The following is a 14651-nucleotide window of genomic DNA, read 5'->3' as shown; positions in this document are numbered from 1 at the left end:
TATTATAGGCCATATTGCATCATTGCAATTGTATGGTTTTCATGTTTTGAATTTTCTTCTTATACATGCTTGTCTTAAAATAAAAATTGGGTAGAATACTAATCTGGAAAGTGTATTAAAAATATTTGTTAAATAAATATATAAAGCAATTAGAATGGGGCCTGACACATAGCAAGTGCAACTATTATAGTTGTTTCTATGTTTTTCCACAAAGTTTTGCATTCTATCATAATATATTAGATCTATATAATATATAAGGTCTATAACATATAAGATCTATAATATAATATACTGTGATTTTGATCTTCTCCTATAGTTTAAGGGAAAATTCCTCTAGAAACATTGATGGAAAATGTCACAGATTTTACAGGCAAGTGAAAAGTTACCATAAATTAGGATTTCAATTATCTACATTAAATTTTGTTTTTTCCCCGATATTTCCTAGTATTCTACCATTGACTTATAAATTGTTATTTCTCTATATTTATTAATGAAATATTTGCCTCTAGTGTTTCATATATTGATATAAAATTGTCTGTTTTTGCAATGAAATCACCATACTATTTCTTGCTTTCAAGTTCTGTAATCTCTGTTGTTTATATTAATAATATAATTCACTTCACCAGTGTTTAATAACTACAGTGTAGAATGACACAGCAAATCAGAAAATGAAGCATAAAATTGATTGAGGTAATGTCTTCATTGTATTTATCATATAATTCTTATTTTTTTAATTAAAATACTTTTTTGGGCAGCCCGGGTGACTCAGTGGTTTAGTGCCACCTTCAACCCAGGGCATGATCCTGGAGACCCAAGATTGAGTCCCGCGTTGGGCTCCCTGCATGAAGCCTGCTTCTCCTTCTTGCCTGTGTCTCTGCCTCTCTCTATGTCTCTCATAAATAAATAAAATCTTTAATAAAATAAATAAAAATAAAGACTTTTTCAAAGAAAAATTCATGTAAGCATCTATTTTTTTAATTATTAGATCAAATTTTATTCCAAAAGTAGTTCCCGATTTTAGAAGAAACTTTCTTGTTCAAATTAAGGAAATAAATTTGACCTAACATCTACATTGATTCTGTATTTGAAAATGTTTTATTTTTACTTTAATCTTCAATCTGAAAATGAGATATTAATTATCCTAAAATAATGTTTTCATTAGAAATAACTACTGCTATGTAAAATGAAAATGTGTACCAAATTTCTTATTTTCAAAGGTGAGAAGATTGACTCAAGTGCTCTAAAAAAATGTTCTGGGAAATCTCAGAATTGAGCTTACAGATAAGGAACTAGAAAAACAGCTAAAAATACTGCCAATCGATGGTGAGTCATACAAGTGTCTATGGAGCTTCCAGGGAACTTGGATTTTTGTAGATCTGTATGAAAATTTTAATTTTTTTCTAAAACATGATAGAACATTTTTTAAAACTAAAATGTAAGCTACATATAAAACTGTAAGTTTCATTTAGAGTTTATTTTAGAAGCCGAGCAATTCCTCATATATAAATTGCCATGAAAGCTAACAAATGCCTACTATTGTCCTTCACAGCTTGTACCATAAGAAGTAAAAAGAGGTAAGAGATTAGTGGAAGAAATAAAGATAAAAGTCAGAATTAAAAAGAAAAGGAAGACATATTTATACAGTACAGTAAGCCCACTCAATGAGACAAGTTTATCATATTGAAAAAGGCTTCTCTTCCTTAATTTTATTGTTATATAAAAATGAAAACTTTGGGTAAAACATTTTAAACAGCATTACTGAGATATCATCCACATACCATATCAATTAACCCAATAAAGTAAACAATTCAGTGAATTCTAATATATTTACAAAGTTGTGCATTCTTCACCATGATCAATTTTAGAATATTTTTATTATCCCAGAAAAGTACCCCATATCCATTGATAACCACCTCCCAATTTCTCCATCCCCTCAGCTCTGAGCAACCAGTAATCTATTTTCTATCTCCACAATTTTCCTATTCTGAAATTTCCACATAAATGGAATCATACAATATGTAGTCCTTTGTGACTAGTTTCACTTAGCATGTTTTCAAGGTTCATCCTTGTTCTGTTATGTGTTAATACAGTTGACCTTTGAACAACCTGGGGGTTAGGAGCACTGACTCCCTGTGCAGTCAAAAATCCGTGTAAAACTTTTGACTCTCCGAAAACTTAACTACTAATTGCCTACTGTTGACCAAAAGACTTACTGATAATATAAACAGTCAATATATATTTTGTAAGCTATCTATATTGTATACCCTATTCTTACAATAGGTAAGCTAGAGAAAAGAAAGTGTTATTAAGAAAATCATAAGGAAGAGAGGGGCACCTGGGTGGCTCAGTCTGTTAAGCCTCCAACTCTTGATTACAGCTCAGGTCATGATCTCACAGTCCTGGGACTGAGCCCCACATCAAGCTCCAAGCTCAACACAGTCTGCTTGAGACTCTTTCCCTCTGCCTCTGCCCTTTCACACTCCCTCTGCTCGTACTCTTTTTCTCTAAATAAAAATCTTTTTTTAAAAAAGGAAATCATAAGGAAGAAAAATACATTTACAGTACTATAAAAATTCCATGTATGATGGACCTGTACAGTTCAAACCCCTGTTTTTCAAAGGTCAGCTGCACTTTGTTTCTTTTCACTGCTGAATAATATGCTATTATATGGATATACCACATTTTATTTATCCATTTTTGGTTAGTGGACATTTGAATGGTTTCCACATCCTATCTATTATGAATTATACTCCTCTGAACATTCATGTACAAGTTTTTTCATGGATACACATTTTCTTTTGTCTTGGGTATACACCTTAAGAGTAAAATTGTTGGGTCATATGATAACTATGTTTAACCTTTTGAGGAAGCCAGGCTGTTTTCCAAAGCGGCTACCCTACTTTACATTTCCACCAGCAGTGTATCAGAGTTCCAATTTCTACACTTCCTAGTTGACACTTGTTATTTGCCCTTTGATTATATTATGGTGAGTGTAAGGTAGTATGTTATTCTGGTTTTGATTTTCATGATGGCTAATGATGTTAAGCACCTCATCATGTGCACATTGGTTAAATGTATATCTCTTCTGGAGAAAAATCTTTCCATATCCCTTGTACATTTTTAATTTGGTTGTCTTTATTATTGAATCATAGGAGTTTTTTATATATTCTAGATACAAGTTCCTTATCAAATATATGTTTGCAAAAGTTTTCTCACATTCTGTGAATTATCTTTTTTACTTTCTCGATAGTATTCCTTGATGCGCAAAAGTTTTTAATTTTGATGATGTCCAGATTATAATTTTTTTCTTTTGTGCTTTGGGTGTCATATATAAAAAAAACCATTGTCTAATCTAAGGTTAAGCAAATTTACTGCTGTGTTTTCTTCTAACATTTTTATAGTTTTAACACTTGTAATTAGGTCTTTGATCTGTCTTGAATTAATTTTTTATTTTTTATTTTTATATTTTACAGAGAGAGAGAGAGAGTGCAAGCAGGGGCAGCGGGAGAGGGAGAGAGAATCCCAAGCTGGCTCCACACCCAGCATGAAGCCCTATGTGGGGCTCAGTCCCATGACCCTGAGATCATAACCCCAGCCAAAATCAAGAGTCAGACACTTAACTGACTGAGCCACCCTGGTGCCCCATCTTGAGTTAATTTTTGTATATGGTGTGGGTTAGGGATCCAAAGAAATATTCTCTTTGCACATGAATATCCAGTTGTCCTAGCACCATTTGCTGAAAAGACCCTTCTTTCTTCATTGAATAGTGCTGATAGCCTTGTCAAAAATCAATTGACTATAAATTGGAAGGTTTATTTTTGGACCTAAATTCTATTTTTTGATTGATCTACATATCTAGTTCTATGCCTGTACCGCACTGTCTTGATTCCTGTCATTTTGTAGTTTTTAAACTGACAAGTGTGAGGGATGCCTGGGTGGCTCAGTTGGTTAAGTGTACAACTGTTGGTTTCAACTCAAATCATGATCTCATGGGTTATGGGATTGAGCCTTGTATGAGGCCCTGCACTCAGCAGGGAGTCTGCCTGAGATTCTTTACCTCTGCCTGTGCCCCTCGCCCCATGCACACTTGTGAGCATACATGCTCTTCTCTCAAATAAATAAATCTTAAAAAAAAAAAAAGGAAGAAAGAAAAGTGTGAGCCCCCCACTTCATTTTCCTTTTCAAGATTATTTTTTTTAATTTTTATTTATTTATGATAGTCACAGAGAGAGAGAGAGAGAGAGAGAGAGGCAGAGACACAGGCAGAGGGAGAAGCAGGCTCCATGCACCGGGAGCCCGACGTGGGACTTGATCCCGGGTCTCCAGGATCACGCCCTGGGCCAAAGGCAGGCGCCAAACCGCTGCGCCACCCAGGGATCCCCCAAGATTATTTTTTCTATTTGGGGCTCCAGCTTTACCATATGAATATTGGGATTGGCTCATCAATTTCTGCAAACAAACCAGCTAGAATTTTTTATAAAATTGCATTGAATCCATGGATCAATTTGGGGAGCATTGCCATATTCACAATATTAAGTTTTCCAATCCATAAACATAGGATATCTTTTCATTTATTGAGGTCATCCACAATGTTTTATAGTTTCCAAAGTTTAGGTTTTGTACTTCTTTTGTTAAATTTATTCTTAAGCATTTTATTCTTTTTGATGCTCTTGTAAATGGAATTGCTTTTTTAGTTTCCTTTTTTGTTTGCTTTTTGCGACAGTATAGAAATACAATTGATTTATATATGTTGTTAAAAGGCTACAATTTCTGTTTCTGAAATTATTCCATTCATGCTCTTCTTGTGAATCTCATATTCATTCTACCATTACATGGATTATGACTTTTCTTACAGCTAATGGAAAGTTATATCGTAATAGATTACTGAAGGCTATGAAGTCTCTCAAAGGTAAGTAAGAAACAAAATTATAAGGCATGTTATTTAGGTTCTCCAGATATGTCATCCAAGCATGAATCTTGGCCCCATATAAGTTTTCACTTATGATTCTTTCAGCATAACTACATTTTATCTGCTGTTAATATACACTTTCTCCTGGCAGAAAGTCTAGTATCCTCTTAGATTTCTTTTCAGCTTTTTCTCAGAAAGAGAAATCAACCCTAGCAAATACAAACAAAAAATGCTGGTCATTACTGAAGAGCAATGGTCAGCTACAATGTTAACTAATATGTCAAGTCAGTTAAAAAAAAAATTTACTACTACTTGTTGTGCTGAGTAATTGAGTTAGTTGTCTGCAGTTCTATTTGTTCAAGCCCCTTAACCCTGTTTTATTATGTAGGTTTCTCAACAAAAATAGATGAAAGGAAATACAATTCTAATTCTGACTTTCTTGACTTTCTCTTTGGTTCTTCAAGTGGACAAGTCTATTTGGGGTTTCAGTCTTGTTGAGATGTAATGATAACGGAGGCATGAAATATATTTTATCTTTTGTCTCTTTTGTTTTTTATAATATATTAAACTATTAAAGTTAATAGTTTTACTAAAAATATTTTTTTAGTTTTGCTATATAGAACTTTTTTTCAAATGTTTCTTTACTGTCACTTTCCTAAGATGGGAAGATTAAAAAGAATAACCTCCATACTAGCTTGGAAAATATGGGAATGAAGCTCACAGAAGAGGAGCTTGCTGAATTGTCAGGACAACTACAAGTTGATGGTGAGTACTAGAAATTAGCACTAGGGCATCTGTTTCTCTTCTATTTGAAGGAATGTCAATTAAAATTAGGTGAGTCAAATTTAGCTGGACTTTATTATTCTATATGAATAATTTATATCTTTTTCTAAGCTAATGTCATTGATTATATGTCTCTTTTGGACTTACATAGCAAATGGGAATGTTGATCTGCCTAATTTGATGGAAGTAGTGAAAGCTATTACAGGTGAATGCAAAGTCACTATAAACATATAATTAATTGCCATGTTGATTCTGTTAGTATACTCCTTATTATAAATATTTGTCTAGAGTTGGACTTTGTGATATTCATATTTTAGTAATAAAATTTTAGTTTTATTTCTTGATAGACCCATATTCTCTAAAAAAAATTTTTAAATTAATAACCTTTTTAGTAACTAAATTTTCCTCACAGGCCTTTCTCTTTTTGATTAAAGGAAGTTTGACATCAAGAACCTGGAAACCATTCTAGGCAACATGGGAATCAATCTCACTAACAAGGAACTTGAAGATCTGAAACAAAATCTGCCAGTCAGTGGTGAGCATATGAGATACCATTGGTTTTTTGTTTTTGTTTGTTTGTTTTGTTTTGTTTTGTTTTGTTTTTTTACCATTGGGTTTTGAGCTTTAGGTTTTATGTACCTTTAGCAATGAAAGGAATGGAATACAGAATTTTTTATGCAGATGTCAAGATTGGAGATGAGGCAATAACACTGACAAAGAAGTTAGGAATGTAGAAGTTGGACACAGGTGGCATTGTCACTAGAAGAGTCTTCCAAATTCTGAAAACAAGATAGCCACGTTTGAATCCCATCTTTTCATTATCAAGTTCGAGTTGATATTTTATTAAATAGAAGGTCAAATTTACATTTTTTAAATAAATATATTTTAATATATTAAATTTTTTCTTCTACTCTATGCTCATCACATATTCTGAGTAAACATTTGTTGAATGACTATTTAAAGTGCTTAATAAAATGCCTGGGACACAAGTGCTGTTATAATCTGAAGGGGAAAAGAATGTTCTTATGCTATTTTACCTCAAATGTGATCATTTTATGAGCTTAAAGTTACAGTTTCTTTTGTTACAGTTGATAAGAAAGTTGCTCTGAAAACTTTGAAGGATGAAGTAAAAGCTTTTACAGGTAAGAATTTGTTATAAATGATTTGCAGTAAATCATGACTTACATTAAAATTTTAATAGCATTTTCTCTATAAATTGTATTAGTGACTTATAAATTCACGTATTTTCAATATTCATTTTAATTAATATTTGTATCTACTGATCGGCAGTTCAATCTAATATTACCTAGGTTTATAAGTAAAATAAAAGATAATTTCCTCATAAGAAGTCTTATATTCTTTGATGCTTTTTTTTAAAGATTTATTTATTTATTCATGAGAGACACAGAGAGAGAGAAAGGCAGAAACATAGGCAGAGGGAGAAGCAGACTCTCTGTGGGGAGCCCAATGTAGGACTCGATCCCAGGACCCCAGGATCATGCCCTGAGCCAAAGGCAGACACTCAACCACTGAGCCACCAAGGCACCTGATGCTTTTTTTCAATGAAAGTATCTGGCTGGTACTTATAAACCCAAAAACAAGATGGACACAGTTAAAACAGGGTAGAACCCAAAAATAGTGAGTCCATTGCCAATAGCTAATCACATAGAGTTAACAAAATTCAGTAAAATATGTCATAGTTTGTTAATTGTGTATTATATTATACTAACCATCTCTTGACCTTATTTCTGAATAATTATATGACCAGATTTGCTTCTGCACTATGTGGTATGATTCTCAGTGTTAAGAATACAATCTATTTATTAACATTAAGGGACAAATTCTGATTTTTATTTACCATTTGATTCTTTTTATCAGAAAATCCTTAACTTTGCCTTTTCCTTTTCATTCTGGTATTATAAAAAGACTAGAGCAGCAAAAATATATGTTTAGATGATTTTAAATAATTAGAACATCCCTTGGTATTTTAACTTATAACTATTCCATCTTTTCAAAGGAGAAAAGATTGATTCTAGTGACCTACAAGATATTCTGAAAGACATGGGGATTGAGCTTGCAGATAAGGAGTACAAGCAACTGCTGAAAACACTGCCCATTGATGGTAAGTAAATAAATGCCATATAAATGCCAACATGCCTTCCAGGGAACTTGATTTTATGGGTCAGTGTGAGCCATTCTCAATATTTTAACAGTACAGTTTTGTCTTTAAAATGCCATAAATTAATATAAAGTCACATCTGACTTGAAAAGAAATTCTATCATTACTTCTTCAAACACAATTTGAGACATCACTACATTGCTGTATAGTTGTCTAGGTGACTAATACTACTCCCTCAGATCAGCATTAGTTTTGCAACAAGGACAATGAAAAGTAATGGAGAAATGGAACATCTGTGGAATAAAAAGAAAGAAACATTTTAATGTGTTTTTGAGAATTGCACCATAAGAGACTTTAACAAATGTCTCTACACCTAACTCTGGCAAATGAACAAGGGGTAGTGGAATGGGAGGTGGGCGGAGGGTTGGAGTGACTGGGTGATGGGCATTGAGGGGAGCACTTGGTGGGAGCACTGGTTGTTATGCTATATGTTGGCAAATTGAACTTAAATAAATAAATAAATAAATAAATAAATAAATAACTGAAAAGGAGAAGGTGGGAAGCGGAGAAATTAATTAGGAGACTATTTCAATACTCTAGGTAAGAACTGAAAGTGATACAAACAGGGTGGAGGCATAGTCATAGCAATAGGAAAAAAATGTCTCTAATTCCAAAGAATAGGTAAGTTTGTCACTGTTGAAAATACTTATATTTTTAAATGTCCAGTTTGTACAACTATAAAATAGATTATTTTTATAGCAAATCATTGAAATATATCTTTCTACAATCACATAATTGGTAATGTTTTGGGGAGTCTTCATATCAATTTTCTAGAGATCTGAATTGTACCTTTTTCTTATAGCTCATGAAAAGGTGTTTCAAAACAGGTTGCTGAAGGATGTGAGATTTTTATAATAAAAGTGAGTAAGAAGTGCGAAGAGGAGGCATATGAAATATCCTTAAGCGTTAAGTTTTTAAATTTTTATTTAAATTCAAGTTAGTTAACATGTAGTATATTATTAGTTTCAGGAGTGAATGTAGTGATTCATCACTTACATATAATACCTAGTGCTCATTATATCCCGTGCCTTCCTGAATCCCCATCACCGATTTAGTTCATCCCCCAACCCACCTCCCCTCCAGCAACCCTCTCTCTATCTTTAAGAGTTTCTTATGGTTTGGCTCCCTCTCTCTTTTCATCTTATTTTATTTTTCCTTCTCTTTCCCCTGTGTTCATGTTTTGTTTCTTAATTCCACATAAGAGTAAAATCATGAAATATTTTTATTTCTCTGACTGACTTACTTCATTTAGCATAATACACTCTGGTTCCATCCACATCATTGCAAATGGCAAGATTTCATTCTTTTTGATGGCTGAGTCATAACCCATTGTGTGTGTGTGTATACATCTGTATACACATATATGCATACCACATCTTCTTTTTCCATTCATCAGTTGAAGGACATTTGGGCTCTCTCCTTATTAGCATTCAATTTATATCAATAGAATATAACACATTATTTTGCTGCTTGTATCACATCTGTGGGGTTTTTTAGTAATAACCCTTACTTTATGTTAGATGAAAGCTCTCCACTGGTTTGCACTTTTCAATATTTCTCTAAAGTAAGATATGAACAGAAATAAAGATAGGAGGGAAGAAAGGAAGCAAAGAAAGAAGGGTAGGGAGGGAGGAAGGGAGGGAGGAGAGAGGAAGGTTTAGCATTTATTCCAAAATGTGAGCAGCAGCAGAGAAAACAATCCGAGAATAAGAATAGGAAACACATACAATCTCTATTTCTTTGTGGAGATTATTGATTAGTGCTCTTTAGTTGCAATTGTATAGCCCTGTCCCACCTAACTTTTTCCTAGGCCCATATGTTTAACATTCAAGGAAACAAATTCTAACTTTTAACTCTTAAATTGTAACTTTGCTTGCAAAGAATTGTGCAGATCTATTGTAGTTTTGTTCTTTGTTTGAAAATTTTAGGGATCCCTGGGTGGCGCAGCGGTTTGGCGCCTGCCTTCGTCCCAGGGCGCAATCCTGGAGACCCGGGATCGAATCCCACGTTGGGCTCCCAGTGCATGGAGCCTGCTTCTCCCTCTGCCTGTGTCTCTGCCTCTCTCTCTCTCTCTGTGACTATCATAAATAATAAATAAAAATTTAAAAAAAAAGAAAAGTTTAGCAGTTATACTAGACTATAAAGCCATTCTCTTTTAGCAGTGTATATTTATGTAACAGTAACAACTAGTACTATCTTAAAGAGATATTTGTACCCCCATGTTCATTGGAGCATTATTTATAATACCAAGACACAGAAACAATGTGTCTATGCACAGATGAATGAATAAAGAAAATAGGACGTGTATGTACACACTTACACACACACATACATACATAAATAATAGAATATTATTCAGCTTTAAAAAAAATAAAAGAAGGAAGTCCTGCTATTTACAGCAACATGGATGAACCTTGAGGGCACTATGCTAAGTGAAATAAGTCAGACAGAAAAAAAACAGTATATGATATCACTTATAATGTAGAATCTAAAAAAAAATCAAACTCATAGAAACAGAGCTGACTGGTAGTTGCCAGAAGCAGGGGGATGGGGAAAGGAATGGGCGAAGGTGGTCAAAGGATACAAACTTCCAGCTATAAGAGGAGTTAGTTCTGGAGATATAATGTACAACATAGTGACTATAGTTGACAACACTGTGGAAAACACTAAAAGAGTAAACCTTAACTGACCTCACCACACACACACACACACACACATAAATATAACTATATGAGATGGTGGATGTGCTAACTAACTTTATGTGGTAATGATTTTGCAGTATACATATATCAAAATAATTACATCACCTTAAACTTATATTATATGTCAATTATATCTCAAAAAAATCTGGGTAAAAACAGTAATGCCTATAGTTGAAAATAATAATTCGTGTTTATGAATTTTTCTAAATATTTTATAATCATTCCATTTTTTTCCTTTTCCTTTCATGTTTTCAAGGAGGGAAGGTTGATGAATCCTGTTTTAGAAGCCATAGAGGTCAAGCTTACAGAAGAGGAACTTGATCTGATGAAGGATCTTCTTAGTGGTGAGCACTGTGAAAAACAATGTGATTTTTAAACAGATGTTGAGCTTGCAAGATTAATTATGACTGTTTCAAAGGTTTAAATTATTTGTTGCCCAAAGCCATTTGAGCTTTCAGAAGAACTCAAGGGAAAAAAGGCTGTTCATTTTTGTTGCTTTAAAACCTGTAATCTATTTCTTTATACATCTCAGAGTAGAGATGGGTGCTAGTGAGAAGGGGAGGAGTTCTTGTTGTCTGGTTTTACAAAAATAGGATCTGCAACATGTTTTTTCTCACTAATCCAAATATCACTGACATCAACCAAGGGTATAACCCAGTCCATTCACCCATTCCTCATTTCTCTGTTCATGAATTTTGAGATGCTTTCTTTTGTTCTATTAACAAAAAAAAAGTTAAGAGAATAATATGTATAGTATTATTAATTTAAAATATATATATTATACCTTTATAAGCAAAGGAACGTCTGGGAAAATATACACAAAACTGTTAGTAATGGTAAGGAGTAGTAATGACACTGAGGAGAGGTAAAAGAAGGGACATTTACCTTTTCTTCATATGCTTATATATTTTTTAATTTGTTACACAAAGTCTGTTTTAAATTCTAATTTTTTAACCTAATTTATTTTGTTTTTAAGTTAATATGAATATAAGTGATGTGGTAAAATGATAGGATTTTGGCTGTGTTCTTATCCACCAATTAGGTTTAGGGAATCACTAAATTGACCACATAAGTAATTAGCTCCTTTCAAACATCAACTTGCTGCTTAACACTAGTCTCTGTCTGCCCTTTGCATCAACACGTGGTAATACAAAATTACAATCCTTGCGAATATTGAGAAAGATCCAAAATTTCAATAAATAAGTAAAAGTAAGGTTGAAGGACTGCCCAAATCACACAAAGCCACTAACAAATGTGGACCTGGCAGATTTAGAACATTTAATAATTGAAGAAGAAAAATTCTATATGAATAATGAGATAGGACATTCAACATACACTGATAATGGATTTCAAAAGATTTAAAGGAACCCTCAGGAAAAAGTCAATCATTTTTGTAATAGTTATTTTTATATATCTTGTTTCAAAGTTCAATAGGATGTTTCAAAGTTCAATAGGATACAATAACCTTTCTCAGAAAAATAACATCTCAACACATTTGTAAAAGTTAGTATTGATTCATTGCTCTTCAAAGAATTATTCTATATCCTACAGAATAACTATTGCAATAGTTATCATTATAACCTGAATTTTCTTAAATATTATATGAAATGAACTTATTATTACAATTTTCATTTTTATTATTTAATACAACCTTGGTTCTCGTTGTAAACGAACTTATTTTCCTTGGTCATCTTCTGGAACAATAAATCTTAGATAAAAAGGACCTTTTGGAGAGCCCATGCGGAGGCGGTGCGGAGCGCTTCGGTACTCGGGGCTTGGGAGCCCGTGCGTTCTGTGAGGCTGCGGCGGAGCCTCTATACAGAAGGCGCCAGAGGTTGGCAGCTTCAATTGAAGCCCGTCCAGCGTCAACGGCAGCTAGGAGTCATGAGCGACAGCGGCGAGCAGAACTACAGCGAGCGAGAATCCCGTTCTGCTTCCAGAAGTAGAAGTGCTCATGGATCTGGGAAATCTGCAAGGCATACCCCTGCAAGGTCTCGCTCCAAGGAAGATTCCAGGCATTCCAGATCAAAGTCCAGGTCCAGATCTGAATCTAGGTCTAGATCCAGAAGAAGTTCTCGAAAGCATTATACAAGATCAGGATCTCAGTCCCGCTCCCATAGACGATCCCGTAGCAGGTCTTACAGTCGAGATTCCGAAGACGGCATAGCCACAGTCACTCTCCCATGTCTACTCGCAGGCATCATGTTGGGAATCGGGCAAATCCTGACCCCAACTGCTGTCTTGGAGTATTTGGATTGAGCTTGTACACTACAGAAAGAGATCTAAGAGATCTAAGAGAAGTGTTCTCTAAATATGGCCCCATTGCTGATGTGTCTATTGATATGACCAGCAATCTAGGCGTTCCAGAGGATTTGCCTTTGTATATTTTGAAAATATAGATGATGCCAAGGAAGCAAAAGAGCATGCCAATGGACTGGAGCTTGATGGACGTAGGATCAGAGTTGATTTCTCTATAACAAAAAGACCACATACCCCAACACCAGGAATTTACATGGGGAGACCTACCTATGGCAACTCACGCCGTCGGGATTACTATGACAGAGGATATATGATCGAGGCTATGATGATCGTGACTACCATAGCAGATCATACAGAGGAGGTGGTGGAGGAGGAGGAGGATGGAGAGCTGCTCAAGATAGGGATAAGATTTACAGAAGGCAGTCACCTTCTCCTTACTATAGTTGTGGAGGATACAGATCACGTTCTAGATCTCGATTGTACTCACCTTGTCGCTATTAAAGCATGAAGATGAAGACTTTCTGAAACCTGCCCTAAAGTTGGGATATTGTTTGTGGACAATATTTTTTATTGTCTCCTGTTTAAAAAGTGAACAGTGCCTAGTGAAGTTAGGTGACTTTTACACCTTTTATGATGACTGCTTTTGGTGGAGTTGAAATACTGTTTTCATTCTGCATTTGTGTAATTCGGTGCTTTGTTCAAAGTTAAGTGTTTTCAGAAAAGTATGTTTTGCATGTATTTTTTTACAGTCTAAATTTTGACTGCTGAGAAGTTTCTATTGTACAAAACTTCATTTAAAAGGTTTTTCTACTGAATCCAGGGTATTCTGAAGATCGAAGCCTGTGTGTAAAAATGTTACCAAATGGTAAAAAGCAACAATAAAGTTTGGTTTTTACTTTTCTTTCTAAAAAAAAAAAAAAAAAGGACCTCTTGTCCTATGTATCTTTTCTCTGAGTCCATTTTATTGTTTTTCTCTGATTAAACTTTGTCTTATAGCCTAGAAGAGAGTTGATCTGAAAATGCTGTTGGAAAGTGGAGGCTGTTACAGGTAAGAAAGAAGTTATCAAATACATATGATTCTGATTCTTTATACATATTGTATATTCTTTCCTGTTATTCCCTTTAAATTATGCTATTTTTTAATAAACTGATTGTAGTTTGATTTCCTAGACTTGGACTTTGATTTGTCAGTGTTTCAGCAACAAAACACAGTGCCACATTTTGTTAGGCCCTATGATCTCATTTTTTTCCAAATTAAGGTATTTACTGAAAATATGTTAGTGTAAAAAAAAGAGACTAAAGTTTCATTACCTATTATTAATCTCTCATAATAGAAAATTATGAAATGCATTATGCAAATGTATTTTGTCTCTATTATTGCTAAAGTTATGGAAATAAACACTTCAGTGTTATGCCATAACTATACTGAAACAAGATTCATTTGACTTTATTATGCATTAAGTAGTTGGAGCTAATACTTAAACAGTATTAGAAGATTTCATCTATTTTAGAATAATTAAATGGTTCTTTAAAATCATACATTACTATTTCTATCCTTTTGAAGGAGAGGAAGTTGTTGATGTCAACGACATAGGAACGGTTCTAGGAAACATGGGAGTAGAACTCACTGATAAGGAACTCTTGCAACTGGTGAAAAACCTGCCAGTTGATAGTATTTCAAATAAAAATATAGTCATCCAGGGAAGCATATTATTAAATTGCAAAAATTTCTAAAATTGTCTACATCTTATTGCTTATCAGAAGTAATCTTATGATCAATGTTATATAATTTTAAATGACTCTATTATATCTTGGGATG

At 33.8% G+C, this 14651-nt stretch overlaps 1 pseudogene across 1 annotated transcript; it reads left to right on the top strand.

Annotated features, from left to right (window-relative positions):
- Positions 1-315: 315 nt before the first annotated feature.
- On the top strand, positions 316-13732 carry LOC144286874 (transformer-2 protein homolog beta pseudogene; annotated as a pseudogene). The gene is made up of 12 exons (XR_013354790.1): positions 316-370; positions 627-690; positions 1218-1323; positions 1550-1574; positions 4856-4909; positions 5570-5674; positions 6127-6227; positions 6781-6834; positions 7710-7814; positions 8674-8731; positions 10830-10917; positions 12287-13732. The product of XR_013354790.1 is annotated as a transformer-2 protein homolog beta pseudogene (transcript).
- Positions 13733-14651: the final 919 nt, after the last annotated feature.

This window comes from Canis aureus, chromosome 16, assembly GCF_053574225.1.
Source record: "Canis aureus isolate CA01 chromosome 16, VMU_Caureus_v.1.0, whole genome shotgun sequence".
Taxonomy (NCBI): domain Eukaryota; kingdom Metazoa; phylum Chordata; class Mammalia; order Carnivora; family Canidae; genus Canis; species Canis aureus.
The sequence above is the reverse complement of the archived record's forward strand: the minus strand, read 5'-3'. Positions and strand labels throughout refer to the sequence as shown.